This window comes from Protopterus annectens, chromosome 2.part0 (genome assembly GCF_019279795.1).
Source record: "Protopterus annectens isolate FY-2018-M chromosome 2.part0, PAN1.0, whole genome shotgun sequence".
In the NCBI taxonomy this organism is placed as follows: domain Eukaryota; kingdom Metazoa; phylum Chordata; order Ceratodontiformes; family Protopteridae; genus Protopterus; species Protopterus annectens.
In genome coordinates, this window is record NC_056728.1 from 3,915,454 (window position 1) to 3,932,290 (window position 16,837).

General features: G+C 43.3%; 1 protein-coding gene across 2 annotated transcripts in view; it reads right to left on the reverse strand.

Moving 5' to 3' along the window:
* Window positions 1–16,837, reverse strand: part of PCNX3 (pecanex 3) — a 2,517,385-nt gene that overhangs the window by 1,023,866 nt on the left and 1,476,682 nt on the right. The window lies entirely within an intron of this gene.

Sequence of the window (16,837 nt, forward strand, 5' to 3'; positions counted from 1 at the left end):
AGTGTGTATATTGAAACTCAGCTCCTGTAGCTAGACAACATGTGCACACAAGTTACAGCGCATGTGCAAGATCAGTGCCATTTTGTGTAGTCAGTCTGAGTGTAAGCTTGAAAGGAGATGCATGTGTGTGTGTGTGCGTCTGCCTGTGTGTGTGTGTGTGTGTGTGTGTGTGTGTGTGTGTGTGTGTGTGTGTGTGTGTGTGTGTGTGTGTGTGTGTGTGTGTGTGTGTGAGAGTGTGTGAGTGTGTGAGTGTGTGAGAGTGTGTGAGTGTGTGAGAGTGTGTGAGTGTGTGAGTGTGTGAGTGTGTGAGTGTGTGAGTGTGTGAGTGTGTGAGTGTGTGTGTGTGTGTGTGTGTGTGTGTGTGTGTGTGTGTGTGTGTGTGTGTGTGTGTGTGTGTGTGTTAGAAAGTAACCAGATGGCCAGTAAGCATATGAAGTAGGAAATATATGTACAAGTTACAGCTCCTGATGTGTGTATGTATAATAAATTACTTGAATAGATACCCAGCCTCAGTGTTTCATTTGAGCAGACAAGACATGCAACATGGTGTTAGAATGGGATCCGAACCTGAAGCAGCTCATATTCCATGAGGCATGCAGTTAGAAGTGGAGCAATATCCAGGAGTGAACTCGCAAACAGGTCAGTGGTTATTCAAAGTTACTTAAATTTGTTTCAAATGATTTTCAGTCACCAAACATGTGGCATAGCATTCCAAGTGTTCAAAATAATTTCTGAGATGATCGAAATGACCTAGACAGCGACATAATATTTAAAATGTTTGAAATCATCTTCAAAGAGTTTAAAATGTTCGAAAAGGCTAAAATGTCCAAAATTGTTTGCAATGTTCGACTTTTTCCCAGTAACTAAGACTTTTCAAAGTGTCCGGAGTGTTCTAGGTATTTGCATTGTTCAAATAAAGCATTTTGGAGAGACTGTCGTGTACTTGAGCAATACTACAAGTACCAGGTCAATACTTATGTTTAAAAGAACTCTGTTGTTATGGCAGCGGGATTTCGCACACCTGAACTGCTGGTGCTTGATAATGTTGTAGAGAACTGGCGAGTGTTTGAGCAAAAATATTTTTATACAGGCTGCATTTTCTGATAACGATGCACATACAAGAGCATCTGTACTTTTCAATTTAGCTGGCTCAGGGGCCACTGAATGAGAATGTTCATTTGTTTATGCACCTGCTGTGTATTCAGGGGAGGGGGAGAACCACGATACTGTGAAACATGCTGAAACGTGGGAAGACCCTGAGTGCTTAAAACATAAATTTAGAGAAATGTGCAACCAGCAAATGAATATTACAATGGAAAGGCACAAATTTTACACAAGAAATCAAAAGCCTGGTGAAACTATTGCAGTGTATATTACCGACTTCATAGGAGGTTAGTAGGCTAATGGCCCTAGGGCCTTTCCAAGCTTAGCCAAGAGTTTATCCCCAAAAAGAAACCTCAGTCAGCACCTGTGCCCCTGTCAGTGAGGGACTCAGGTGGAACTCCTGGGATAAGTTTGTGGTTTCCCATCTACTCATCAAGGTTGTGCTTGAAGAAGGTAAGCGAGGTGCTCTGACATGTATGGGAAGTCTATTCCAGAGACGGGCCAGTAGCAAACATGTGCATTTGGTGATCTACAACATGAGTTGATAAAAGACTGTCTTGTATGTGGTGTTAATGATGCTGTGAGAAAGATTTTGCTTCAAGACTGTGAATTAACATTGAGCAAAGCCATTGAGATTTGCCAAATACATGAAATTACAGAAAAGCATACAAATATCCTTACGAATGAGAAAAGCATGGTTGCAGTATGTGCTAGAATGAATGTTGATATTGTGCAGCAGAAAGTTAAGATGAAAAAGAAATATAAACCAAGAGGCAGTGCCATGTCCAACCTCACTGTTAACTGTCGCATTTGTTGAGGCAGTCATGAACCTAAATGAGAAAAGTGTTTAGCTTTTCATCAGCAATGTCACAAATGTAAAAAGTGGAATCATTTCAAAAGGCTTTCCAAGTCTAAAATGTCACAAATTTATGTTAAGAGAGAGTATCCAAAGAAGCAAGTGGCTCAGATAAAGACTGTATCAAACTCCAAGAGCTGGGAGCAAACTTTATATGTTGATGGTGTCTCTGTGATCAATGAAAGAGTTAATACAGTAGACTATCAGTTACCAGCAGAGAGTGAAATATTTTGTACTGTACAAATTAATGGAAAACTTGTAGAGCTTAAAGTAGACACCGGATCTAAGTGCAATATTCTTATCACCACAAATGTTTGCTAAATTAAAAGCTGGTAAGAAACTTGATTCAGCGAAGTGTGCAAAACTAGTTGCTTATGGTGGTGAAGAGATTCAAACTGATGACGCAGTAGTTCTTTCATGCCATTCTGCGGGAAACAGCTATGATTTGCAGTTTTATGTGGTCAAAAGACACTTGCAGTGACTGTTACGCCTAAAAGACAGTTTGAGAATGGGATTGATTTCATTTAATGAATGAGGTTCACCAAATAAGTATGAATAACAATGATAATTTTACACAGTATTTTTAGTGAATATGCTGATATTTTCAAAGATGAGCTTGGTAAAGTTATAGTCACATATTCCATGAAGTTAGACCATGGAGTAAGTCCAGTTGTTAAACCAGCATGGAAGACTCCAGTAGCAATGCAGAGTAAAGTAAAAGCAGAATTAGACAAATGGTGAATTTAAGTATCCTTACTCCAATAGAACTCACTGAATGGGTGTCCTCCGTGGTCGCAGCTCACAAGAAAAGCTCAGACGATATTCAAATATGTATTGATCCAGGAGACTTAAACAAAACACTTAAGCATCCTCATTATCCGATGCATATGGCAGAAGAGGAAGCTGCTCTCATGACAAATTCCACTGTTTTTTCAGTCTTATGTAAAAAGCTCTTTTTGGCAAATTTCACTGGACTGCAACTCTTCATTGTTAACTACATTCAGTACACAATTTGGTAGATACAGATTTTTAAGTATGCCATTTGGAATCAGTTCTTCCAGTGAAGTCCTTCAAATATGGATTTTCTGGTTATCAAGGTGCTATTATAGTAGGCATTATTGTTGGAGGTAATGGTGAAGACAAAAAAGATAGAAATCTCAGGAAAGTTCTAGACCATGCACATGAAGTAAATCTTAAACTGAATCCTCAGAAATGTAAACTTAAACACAAAGAAGTTACTTATGTGGGGCACTTGTTTACCAGTTCTGGCTTACAACCAGATCTGTCTAAGCAAACAGCAACTGTTGAAATGTCAGTTCCAGAGAAAGTACACTTGTGTACACTTACCATAAATGTAGATGTTCGAGTGTATTCACTGTTGCAACCATTACATTTGGGTAATCCTGCTGGCAGGTTGCCCTCAGTCGGCCTGAATTCCAAAGTCTTGGGTCCTGCGTTGGCTGCTGTCGCCCATTCCCTGACGTCAGGTCGTCAGTGATATAAAAGCAGCCGCCGACGTCATTTTCTTCAGTTTTTCTTGCCCCAGATGTCAGGTGACCCCTAAAAGGGTACCAAAATTTATATATATATAAAAATACATACACCAATATAAACTTTACCTTCATCTACAAGCAAATACACCACATAGGTTGTATAAATCAGAGAGGGAAAGATAAGTTCCAGCAGAAAAAAGGGGGGTGGCGGGTGGGTAACCTGGACTGCAACAGTGAATACACTCAAACATATACATTTATGGTAAGTGTACACAACTGTACTATGTTCTTCGTGTTTCACTGTTGCAGTCATTACATTTGGGTAGAGTCCCAAAGCTATGGTTGGGAGGCTGGAGCTAAATAGCATTAGGAGCGGATATGAGGCCCTGCAGGACTGCAGTGACAAAGCCTGCCATGGATTTAGAGTAGAGTGGCAAACGATAGTGCTTTGTAAAGGTGTGCACTGAACTCCAAGTAGCAGCCTCTAAAATGTCTTTAGTTGGTACTCCCCTGAGAAAGGATGCTGAAGTGGCTGCAGCTCTGGTTGAATGTGGCCTAATGCCCTTAGGCACTGGCTTGCCATGGTGTAAGTAGCAGAAACGAATGCAGTGGCCCATCCACTTTGAGATAGTCTGCTTTGAGATAGCCTTTCCTTGTGATTCTGCTGCATATGCCACTAGTAATTGCTCTGTCTTCCTGAAAACTTTGGTTCTGTCCAAGTAGAATCTAAGCTGTCTGTGTACGTCCAAAGAATGCAGAATTCTCTCCCCCTTGTTCTGTGGATTTGGATAAAAGGTTGGCAGATGAATAGTTTGGTTAGGAGCCACACTGGACACCACCTTAGGCATAAATGTTGGGTTTGTCCTCAGAGAGACCCTGTCTGGATAAAAAATGATAAAAGGTTCCACAGCCATGAGTGCCTGTAGCTCTGAAACTTGTCTTGCAGAAGTTATTGCTAGGAGCAGAGCTGTTTTCCAAGATAAAAACTTTATATCAGCAGTAGCAGCTGGCTCAAAAGGAGGCAGGGTGAGTTTTTCCAAGACATAGTTGAGGTCCCATGCAGGTATTGGTGATCTCCTTGGAGGCCTTACATTTTTGGCTCCTCTGAGGTACTGCTTTAATAAAGGATGAGAAAAGACTGGTGACTCTGTACTGTAATGAGTCGAAATGGCAGAGGCATGAATTTTAATTGATGAAAAAGATAGGCCTTTGTCCAGCATCTCAGTTAAAAATTGCAAAATCTGAGGAATATTTGGTACAGCTGCATCAGTTCCTTGTGCCTGGTTCCAAGCACAGAATCTCTTCCATTTTCCAGCATAAGATACATTCGAACATCTACATTTATGGTAAGTGTACACAACTGTACTATGTTCTTCGTGTTTCACTGTTGCAGTCATCACACTTGGGTGGATTCCCAAAGCTAAAGAAGGGCAGAGGCAGTCAAGAAAAGTTAGGGCTGGCTAGTATCCCTTGCAGTACTGCTGTTGCAAAACCTGCCCTGGATTTGGAAAAGATAGGCAGGTGGTAATGCTTGGCGAAGGTGTGTACAGAACTCCAGGTAGCAGCTTCAAGGATGTCCCTGGTAGGGAACTCCCCTGAGAAATGCTGTAGAGGTAGACATTGCCCTAGTGGAATGTGTTCTGACCCCCTGAGGGGTTGGGTTACCCATGGTGCTTGTAGCAGAAATGGATGCAGTGTGCTATCCATTTGGAAATTGTTTGTTTTGAAATGGCCTTGCCCTCTGCCCCTTTTGCAAAGCTGACTAGCAACTGGTCAGATTTTCTGAAGGGCTTAGTCCTATCAAGGTAGAATCTGAGCTGTCTGTGCACATCCAAGGAGTGCAGGATCCTTTCCCCTTTATTCTGGGGATTAGGGAAGAAAGTAGGCAAATGGATGGATTGGTTGAGAGCCACAGTGGACACCACTTTAGGCATAAAGGAAGGGTTTGTCCTGAGAGAAACCATGTCAGCATGGAAAATAATGAAGGGTTCCACAGCCATGAGTGCTTGTAGCTCTGACCGTCTTCTACCTGAAGTGATGGCCAGAAGCAGGGCTGTTTTCCAAGAGAGGAATTTTAACTCTGCTGACGCTGCTGGTTCAAACGGGGGAAGCGTGAGTTTTTCCAGTAAAAAGTTAAGGTCCCAAGCAGGGGTGGGTGCTCTCCTTGGTGGCCTTAAGTTGTTTGCCCCTCTCAAGAACTGTTTGATAAGAGGGTGTGAGAAGAGAGGTGGCTCAGTGTTGAAATGAGCCCAAATGGCTGAGGCAAGTATCTTAATGGAGGAGAAGGACAGCCTCTGTGCAGTAGATCTGCTAAGTAATCCAGGATTAGAGGCAGAGAGGGCATTGTTGTGTCGTCTTCTATAGCTTGAATCCAAGAGCAGAAACTTTTCCACTTATCAGCATAGGAATTTCTTGTTCTGGGTCTTCTGGCCTCCAGAATGATGTTCAGCACCTGCTTGCTTAGGGTTGCAGGGGGAGAATTCAAGGAATAAGCCAGGCTGTAAGATTTAGGGTTTGCAATTGCAGGTGCAAAATCTGTCCCTCCTGCTGAGAGAGCAGGGTTGGGTTCTGCCGTAGGTGCCAGGGTGGCACTGGTGACAGGCTGCGCGGGAGTGGGTACCAGTGCTGGCATGGTCAGTCTGGGCAATCAGAATTGTCCTTCATTTGTCCTGTCTTATCTTGAGTAATACTCTTGAGAGAAGGGGCAGAGGGGGAAAGGCATAAATTGAGAGACTGATCCACTATAAAGATAGAGCATCCACTTTCTAGGCCCTGCTGTTAGGATTCCTGGTGCAGAATTTGCTGAGCTGGTGGCTGAAGGGGATGGCAAAGAGATCCACCTCTGGGGTCCCCCATTTCTGAATCAGAAGGCTGAAGGTGCTGAGCCCCAATTGCCACTCGTGTGGGTCTAGTAGATTTCTGCTTAGGTCATCTGACAGTGAGTTTTGCTTGCCTGGCAGGAATTAAGCTTGCAGATGGACTTTCATGTCCAAGGCCATGTGCCACAGGGCCATGGCTAACCTGCAGGGTGGGTATGAGTGGGTCCCCCCCCTGCTTGTTGATGTACCACATAACTGTGGTGTTGTCTGATTTTATTAGCAGTTGTCCTGGAAGCAGTAGGGATCTGAAAGCTGTCAGTGTGTTCTGCACAGCTAGCATATCTTTTTGGTTGATGTGCAGATGAATTTGACTTGGGCTCCATTGGCCCTGAATGCATTTGCCGTCCATGTGTGCTCCCCAGGCATAGTCTGATGAGTCTGTGTTTAGGGTCTGGGCGGCGTGGGGTTGAGTAAAGGGCAGTCCCTTGTTGTGGTTGCATGCTTCCGCCCACCAAAGGAACTCTGTCCCTAGACAGGGTATGACAGGAATTCCTGTTTCCAAGTCCTGAGAATGTTGGCACCAAAGACTTTTTAAGTACCACTGAAGTTTCCTCACATGCAGTCTTGCATATGGAATTAGCAGTATACGGAAAGCCATGAACCCTAGGGCCTGCAGTATTTTTCTTGCGGACAGCTGCGTTCTGGTGGCCATTTGTTTGAAGTAAGCTGTCAGATAGACTTGCTTTTCTGAAGTGAGGAATGCCATCTGGGATGCTGCGTCCAAGCTTGCTCCCAGGAATACAATATTTTGACTGGGTACCAGTTTTGATTTCTTTTCATTGATGGTGTATCCCAAGGAAGTGTGACAGTTTTTCACCAATGTCAGGTGCTGCAACAGCAATTCCGGACTGTCCGTCTGAATCAGGCAGTCGTCCAAGTACAGGTAAATTTGGATATTTCTCTGCCTGCAGTATGCAATGGCTGGAGCCAGGCATTTTGTGAATACTCTGAGCGCAGCAGATAAGCCAAAGGGAAGTGTAGAGAACTGATAATGCATAAATCCTGCCCTGGAATGTAGATACTTCCTGCATGACTCCATTATGGGGATGTGCAGATAGGCCTCTTAAGTCTAGGGTGACTAACCAGGCATCCTTGGCTAGCATTGGAAGAAGCTGTTGCAGGGTAAGCATTTTGAATTTTGGTACCACCAGGAAGGTGGTGAGAACGGAAAGATCCAGGATTGGGTGCCAACAGCCCTCTTTCCTGGCTACCAGGAAGAGTCTGGAGTAGAATCCTTGAACCCTCTTGTTCTACTGGAACCGGATGAATAGCTCTGATATTGAGCAGGGAAAGTATTTGGCTTTGATCTTCTGCCCACTGGTTTGGAGGAAGGTCTGGAAACCCGCTTGGGGTTGGCAGTGAGTGGAAATAAAATTTGTACTCCTGGGATACAATGCTGAGGACCCATCGGTCCTATGTGATGGACATCCAGTTTCTTGCATAAAGAGCAAGTTTTCCTCCTAGGGGCACAGGCAATTGGGCAGGGCTGGGGACTGGAGTAAAGAATTTATTGTGAGATTTTCCGTAAGGAGATGGCTTACCACTCCCTGTTTTAGGGGTGGGGGCACTCCATTGCTTAGATCTCTGCATACCCAGAGACTGTAGTCTGGGTGGTCTGTTACCCCTGGGTCTGGTTTGACAAGGCCTGGAGGGGGCTGGAAAGGACCAGTGTTTGGAAGGGCAATGTCTACTGAACCTAGGGGGTTGCACTTGTAAGAATTCTTTAACAGTCTGTATAGACTTAGCTTTTTCTTCCATCTTTTTGAGAACCTCTTCTGCTTTGGTGCCAAACAAACTGTCATTGTTTAGAGGGGTTTCTAGTAACTTAGATTTGACATGGTCTGGCAAGGTCTGCTCCTTGAGCCAAGCATATCTTCTCAGTACAGAGCCTGTGACTGCTGCCCGGCAAGATGCTTCTAGGGCGTCAAAGCCACACTGCAAAGTATGCTTGCCGACCTGGCCTGAAGAGTGCATAAGCTCCTGCAAATCTTTATTTTCTGCACAGTCTGTAAATGTTGCAAATTTTTGTGTAATAAGTTCCATAATATGTTGCTGGTACTTCAGCATGTGAAACTTGACAATTCAATGCCTTAATAGCCAGAGTTGCAGAGGTATATACCTTTTTACCCCATCTGTCCAAGGCTCTGGAATCCTTGTCCGAAGGGGTGGGATTCTTGGCTGTAGTTGTCTTGATACCTTTCGGCCCCTGGGAAATAATCTCTGGGTCAGCAGTAGGATTCCTGAAAAGAAATTTGTGAGTGTCTGGTACTCTGTAGTACCTGTCCGGCTTCCTAGGGGCAGGAGGTAAAGTGTCAGGAGTAAGACTGGATTCCATAAAAAAATTCATCAACAACATCCAGGACAGGGGGAATTGCTAAAGGCCTGTGCTGAGGCAACTGTAGGAATTCTCTGAGTCTCTTTTTGGACTAAGGACAGTCTTGACATTCCCAGTGGAAATGCTCTCTTAAGGTATGCAATGTTTCACCAAAAGAAAAATCCTTTGGCAGGGAGGCAGAGGGAATGGATTCCTCTGCATCTGAATCCTCATAAGCAGATAAGGGCATGTCTTCATAATCAGAACCTCAGAACCATCAGACTCCTGGTCTGTAGAAGCTGTAGGGGACTAGTCTCTTTTTCTCTTAGCAGGGGATGGCTAACTTCCCCTAATCAGTGTAATAAGGTCTTCAGCTGTTCTGAGGATTTGTTTTTGTGGCATGGGAGCAGGTGCATGCGCTTTGGTCATCGGTCTTCTAGGCATAGTTCATACTCTGGGCCTAAGAAACTCGGTAGTTTTAGATAAAAAAAAAAGTTGTTGGTTTGAGTCAAACATCGGTTGAGCAAAGAACTGCCTCAGAAGCCGGTGCCTGCACAGCGGCTCCGGACCCATCCAAGGTAAAGACATCGGCAGGTTCCATAGACGAAGAAGAGTATCGCGGCATACCGGACTCCGAATGGGTTTCAGTAGAGGCCTGCGAATCCAATGAAGTGGGCATCAGGGGCTGCAAAAGCACCTCACTGAGTACCGGTGGACTGGCGACTAGCTTAACGGAAGCGTAGTCAGTTTTGGACCTATGAGGTCCGTCTCTGTCTTTATCCTTATATTTTTTTCGGAATACGGACATCGAGAGCAAAAGAATTTAGCGACAAAGAGAGCCCGATGACGAATGATTTGGGCTTTAAACAGGGCACAAAACCGACAGTGAGGTATGTCGTGGTCTGGGCCTAAACAGATGACGTAGTTGTTATTGTTGTCTTTCGGCTTTTTCCCGGTTAGGGGTCACCACAGTGAAACTCCGTTCCGCTAATGATTGGCAGTAGATTTTCACGAACGCCGAGGTGCCAGCTCGACGTTCAACCTTCAGCGAAGGCACGCCCATTTACGCATGTCTTTCCAATGCCCACCCAAACCCGGGGAAGACATGCAGACTCCACACAGAAGGCACCCCCTGCACTCCAGCCGAGAATCGAACGAGAGAACCTCTTGCTGTGAGGTAATAACACCACTGCTGTACCACCCCGGCTGTATATAAGAATTAAAATCTCTGTGAGGTATTTGCTTTCCACAGGCAAGACAATTGTTAACTTTTTCTGACATTGGTTAAAGCAAGAAAAAAGGATCCCCAACGGGGTACTTAAGCTTTAGAAGACTTCAGGATTATAAAATTCGTAAATGAAAATTCAGGTAGTGGCCGACCGGCACTTGCAAAATGCTTCTGCTTCGGCAAGAAAGACTGGTGTAATGGTGTCGGCTGCCTATTTTTATACCCCTGATGACCTAACGTCAGTCCTGGAGGGCCAGCATCTGACGCAGAAATATTAAGTCTCTGGTATACAGGCCGAATGAGGGCTACCTGCAGGTAGATAACCCAAGAGTGATGACTGCAACAGTGAAACACTAAGAACATCCTGTAACTCTTTTTGTGATGCTTCAATGTACGGCCTTGGCGTAGCACGTCTTTAGGAAGGCATACCAGTTGCTTATGCATTAAGAACTTTAACGCAAACAGAGATGTATTATGCACCCGCAAACAGAGATGTATTATGCACCAATAGAGAAAGAACTTTTGGCAGTAGTGTTCGCATGTTCAATGTTCAATGATTATATTTAAGGCAGACCTTTCAAAATAAAGACTGATCACCAACCACAAGTAACAGTTTTGAAAAAGCCAATGCATACAGCCCCAGCTCAATTACAATGCATGATGTTAAAATTGCAATAATACAATTCCAATATTGTTTACAAAAAGGGCAAACACTTGTACCTTGCTGATGCTGTATGTGCACCCAGACATGTGACAGATCAGCATGAAAATGACACGGCAGACTTTCAGACCCAATTCTGCAGAAGCTGAAAAACATTATCAGTCAAGGATGGCCAATATGACAAACCAGTTTACCACTTGACATTCAGCAGTATTTTCCTTACAGAGATGAGCTTTCCATGATGGAAGATTGAATCATTATGAAAGATCCAAAAGTGGTAATTCCTAAAGCATTACAACAGCAATATATCAACATTTTGCATCATGGTCACCCAGGTACTGATTCAACTAAAAGAAGGGCAAGAGGCATTGTATTCAGGCCTTCTATGTCCAAAGATATAGAGAAAGAAACTCTAGCATGTTGAATCTGCAACAGCACCAAATCGCATCAACAAAACGAACCACTTCAGCTACACCAAATTCCTGAATTACCATAATCAACAGTTGCTACAGATACTTTCTAATGAAATGGTCAACATTACTTGGTGTTAGCAGACCTTTACTCAAATTGGTTTGAAATTGACCTACTTCCTAGTTTGATGTTCAGCACAGTCATTACAAAATTGAAAAAACATTTTTCTGTCCATGGTAGTCCACACAAAGTCACATCTGACAATGATGCACAGTTTACTAGTCAGCAGTTAAAGATACTAGCTGACTGTTGGGACTTTGTTCATATTACCAGTAGTCCTGAGTGTCCACCAGCCAATGGTTTAGCTGAATGTGCAGTTCAGAGTTCAAAGCACTTGGAGAAATCCAACAGAGATGGTACTTGATCTTTTCCTTAGCTTCCTCAATCTCAGAAACATCCCTCGAGAAAACTTGCTTGATTCACCCGCTCAAAGACTGATGTCCAGACAGACAAACAACTCTTCCAATCAGCAAACAATGGTTAGTACCAAATGCTAAGAACAATAGAGTGGTCAAGGCTCAACTGTTGAGAAAATGTCAGTCACAAAAGTTGTACTGCAATAAAACCAGTAAACCCTTTCGACCATTGCTACAAGGAGAAGTTGTGAGAATGCAAACATCCAAAAGTCATGATGGTGTAGGAACTGTGAAGGACATTTGTAAGGAAAAGAAATCTTACATGACACAATCTGAAGGAATGGATTACAGTAGGACTCATAGACATGTGTTACCTGTCTCAGAACCAATGCCACAGCAAACTGCCTGTGCCAATGACTCTAATTTACAGAGTGACTCGTCAACTGTTGAAATTCAATAGGACACAGTGTGCTTTCTTCAAACAATTTTTATGTAAACCTGGATGTTCTGGTATTGAATGAATCCCCAGAGACTGCTCCTGTTGCTAAATCCAGTCAGCCTTTCTATGAAACTAGATTGGGTAGAATTTGCAGACCCAATCCTAAATACAAAGCGACTTGGACATGAAATCAGTTACATTTTGCTGAAATGCTGAAATAATATCTAGCTCTTAAATATGCCTTTGTTCTTGTACTTTGCAATGTAGAGCAAAATTAAAGAGGGAAGATACAGATCAGTGTGCATATTGAACCTAGTCAGCCACTGTAGCTAGACATCACATGCATATAAGTTACTGAGTACATACAAGATCAGTGCCATTTTGTGTAGTCAGTGTGAGTTTAAGCTTGAATGGAGATGCACGCGTGTGTGTGTGTGTGTGTGTGTGTGTTAGAAGTAACCAGACAGCCGGTAAGCAAATGAAGTACAAAGTATATGTACAAGTTACAGCTCCTGATGTGTGTGTATGTATAATAAATGACTTGAACACATACCCAGCCTTAGTGTCTCATTTAACTACAAGCGACATGCGACACCCCCTCCTGATTCTGTGGGTTGGGAAAGAAATTAGTTAGACTGGCATGACTGAGGAACAGATTAATCACTACCTTAGGCATAAATGAAGGATTTGTCCTGACAGTCACTCTTTGTGAAAAATAAGAAAGGGGGAAATGGCCATAAGTGTCTAAACTCTCCTAGCTGAAGTGAGAGCCAGACGAAGCAGTTTTCCAAGTGCAGAATTTGAGGTTTGCTAATGCTGCTGGTTCAAAGGGAGGTAAGGTAAGCTTCTCCAGTACAAAGTTGGGGGACTCAAGTAGGGATAGGTGACATCAGATGCATGACCCCTTTAAGGACTAGCTTGACCTCATATCTAGACATAAGTTGGAGAGTGAGATGCAAGCAAGCAGAGATGACCGACAGATGGCCTTTGAAGGAAAAATAGGCCAGATCAGTATGTAATAGCTGACACAGATATTTCAGAATTGAAGACACCTCTGACTGGCTGGGGTCCAGTCAATTTTTTAGCACAAATAGGAGAATCTCTTCAGTTTGGCTATGTAAGATTTTCGAGTGGTAGGACTCCTGACTGCTTGGAGAACCTTAATGACATCCTCAAAAAAACAATACTTGTAAAGAAACAGAATCCTCTCATCCACAGAGCTATGTTTAGGGATGACAAATTGAGAAGTAGTAGTAGTAGTAGTAATCCTTTCTGATAAGTGATGAGATCAGCTTGTTCAGTAACTGTGTACTACTTGCTCCTGGCTAAAAGAAAAGAGGGAACAAATGCTGTCTTGGTCAAAAGGAAATCAATCATTAACAGTTTTGTTCTTTCTTTTTGGGTCTTTAGAAGAACTCTTGGAATAAGGGTAGTGAAGGAAAGGCATAGAGGAACTTCTCTGTCCACTGAAAAAAGCATCTGTCCTCCAAGATGATGGACAGGGATCTCTGGTAGAAAAGAGTGACAGCTGTTTGTTGGTCTGTGAAGCAAACAGGTCCATCGGTGGGGTCCCCAAACAGCGAAGGATGCCCTGGAAAACTTGTTTGCTCAGGGTCCACCATTTGTGAGGGCCCTCTAAGGACCTGTTTAGAGAGTCTACCAGGATATTGTTCTGTGATAGGACATACATGGCTGTGAGCAACATGTTTTTCTTGGTGGCAAGGTACCAGGCCTCCTGAGCCAATCTGCACAATTGGTAAGATCTGGACCTTCCTTTCTTGTTTATATACCACATTACTACTGTTGTGTTGTTTTTTCTGTGAGCACTTATAGGGTACCTGGTTTCAAGAGGTGTGAAAAGACCTGACGAGCTGAGATGACTGCCCTCATTTCTTTCATGGTGATGTGTTCTTTAATTAACATTGGCTGCCATCTGGACGGTACTCTGTGACCTACCCAGGCATCCATGTGTATTTCCTGGGCTGGAGCTGGAGGAGTGAAGGGAAGCCCTAGGTTGAGACTCACATGCTCCTTCCATCATAAGAGTTCCTGTCAGAGACATGGTAAAAGAGGGATCACTGTGCCAGGAGGGTGTGGAATAGTAGCTACCATGATGTCTAGAGCCCATAGGATCTCCCTGGCTGAGTACTGGCTGAAAGAGACAAGGTTGTATAAGTACTTTGTAAGGCTCTACACCATCTCTTGAGGTAAGCAGGCCTGCATTTCTTGGTGTCCCAAGATGGGTGCAGGGAGGATTTTTTTGTAGTCAATTGTGAACATCAACTGACATATAAGGAGGAGGAGGATGAACTGGAGGTGTTGGAAATTTTGAGGTGAAGTAGCTTGGATTAACCGGTCTTCTAAGCAGGAAAAAGTGTGAATTCCCTATATTCGGCAAAAGATGATCACTGATGCCAGACAGCCCGTGAAAACTCTTGGGGCCGTAGAATCTCTTAAGGCAAAGCAGTAAACTGATAGTAAGATGAGCCAGTACAAAACCTAAGGAATCTCCTGCAAGGAGTATGAATTGGCATTTGGAGATAAGGATCCTTTAGATCTAGGGATAATAGAAAGGCCTGGGGCAGAATGAAAGGTAGAAGTGTGTGCAGGGAGAGCAGTTTTAAATTAGGCAGAAGGTGTTTACTAGAGATGGACATATCCAGTATGGGTCTCCACTGTCCTCCTTTCCTTGGCACTAGGAAAAGTCTGGAGTAAAACCCCTTTCCCACAAATTCTTCTGACACTGGTTCTATCGTGCCTTGTTTCCACAGTTCTGTAAAATGGGTGGGAGTAGATCAATCTGGCTGTGTGGAGGTGGGGGTAATGTTATTTAGAGGAGAAACCTGCATCCAAAGCATGGCATAACTGTTTTTATGACAGACAGCACCCATTTGTCTATAGTGATCTTTTTCCAGGTGGGGAGGGAGAGAGAGAGACTGGGTCATTCTTTTTGAGAGGTAGGGTAGGGCTGGTGGACAGAGGAAGGATAGGTTGAACACAGTCTCAGAGACTTGTCTCCAAAGGGAGCCCTCCCAGATAAGGCATCCACAAGTGCTTTTTCTGGAAATCTCTTTCTGGGATCCTTTCTGTATTTCTAGCTGGGCCTAGGGTCCCTTCTGACAAAAAAGGTAGGTTTAGTTCAGTAATTCCTCTGTTAACTAGGAAAAGAGGGTAACAGAAGCTGCCAGCAGTCCTTCATGTTTTAACCCCTGTTCTTAAAGAGTTTTGAAAGAGTTGGTTATTAGACACCAAACAACAAATCCTTGTCTAAAGGACAGTCCACTATTTTTGCTTTCAGGTTCTCAGGAACAGGCTGGTTATGTAACTAAACATATCCATGGAAAACATAGCCTGTAGCAGCTCCTCTGGACAAGGCCTCTACAGCATCATAACTACATTACAATGCAATTGTGTAGTCTGATTAAATAAGGATAACATTAGCTGTTTAGAGTCAGGATCCTGTAAATCCAACATTAACTTCTGTAAAGAAATGAGAATGGATATCAAACATTTGGTCATCTGGGTCCGATAACTAATAGCCCTGAATGCCAAGGTAGAGGAGGTATAAACATTTTTACTTCACCTATCCATAGCCCTGCTACCCTCATGTGAAGGGAGGACATCGGCATTTGGAAGGAGTTTAAAAAGGCTTATCAGATGAGAATGAAACTGTAGAAGGGACCACTACAGAATTTTAAACAGAAACTTAAAGAAATCAGGGACTTTATAAAATCTGTCTGGTCTTTTGGGAACCAGAGGCTGGGAGTCAAGAGGAATGTGGACTGAAATACATCCAAAAAGGACTAAAGAACAGGGTGAACTCAGGAAGGGGCTGGGGGGGGGGTGCCTATTTCAAAAAGGCTGTATTATCTTTCATGCACTTTTCAAATCTACCTAAACTCCCATTCAAAATATTTCATCATACTTAAAACTCTCTCTCCAAAACATTCATCTACTGGAGAATTAGCTGAAATGGAGTCCTCATCATCCAAAGGGCCAGAAGAGTGCATATGAGAGAAGCAAAGGAATGGTCAGAATCATAAGTCTTCTCATCTTCAGGAGAAGAGGAGTACACAGCCATCATTTGAGAGAAATGAGAGAAATCCATCCATTCCTTCTCCACAGAAAAGAAAGGAGGAGGTTGAAGGGAAGCAATGTGTTTTGTTTTCTGACGCTTCTTCAGTGTGACATCTGTCTGTACTAGTTGCAATGAAACTAAATGGTGGCAAAGCAATGGAAAAAAGAAGGGAAGGAAAGTACTAATAGGGTTGCCAGGTTTCTTTGCGGCTAAAACTGGACTAAAGTCACGCCCCTCGCATCACACATAACTCCACCCATTCCCACCCCTCTCCCACCCATGCCCCACCTATTTTGTGACATCACAGTGACATCAGCTGATGGGACCACCCACTTTGATGACTTTAGTTGTACTTAAAGGGGAGAAAAGAACACAGGCGGCACTAACTGCACTGCTAGGCTGCTGCAGATGTAAGTACCAGTATTGATGAAAAGTGTCAATATGGTGCATTTTTCCTCCAGTTATTTATTTTCTATGTTCCTAAACCTAATTATGGATGATCCATGGAGATAAAAGGTCAAGAGCTAGCAGCCTGTGCACATGGTGGTAAATCTGATTAAAAAAATCCAAAAAAAATGTAAGCAGTTATCTTTGCTATTAAAAAATTGTAAGTTTTGATTTACCCCATAAGATCGTTTAAGTCAATAACATCACTTTACTGCTCATTCAGAAATGATGATCTTAACATTCCCTTGCATTTTGAAAGTTCTGTCAAATACTGTTTGTACTGGGGTGTGGGACAGGTACTCAGTTGTTAAGATGTAACATATTTTCCGTTTGTACCGGATTAGAAGTTTCAGTCCTTGGCTGCGCCTGTATTGGGTGGGGTCAATTGAGCTAAGTGTTACTGCCCCTAGTGTGATATTTCAGATGCTAGTACTTAAGATCTTGTACTGGGTCCGACTGACCTCCCACTCTTTTCTTTACATGTCACATATGCAAAAATGGGATAAAGGGG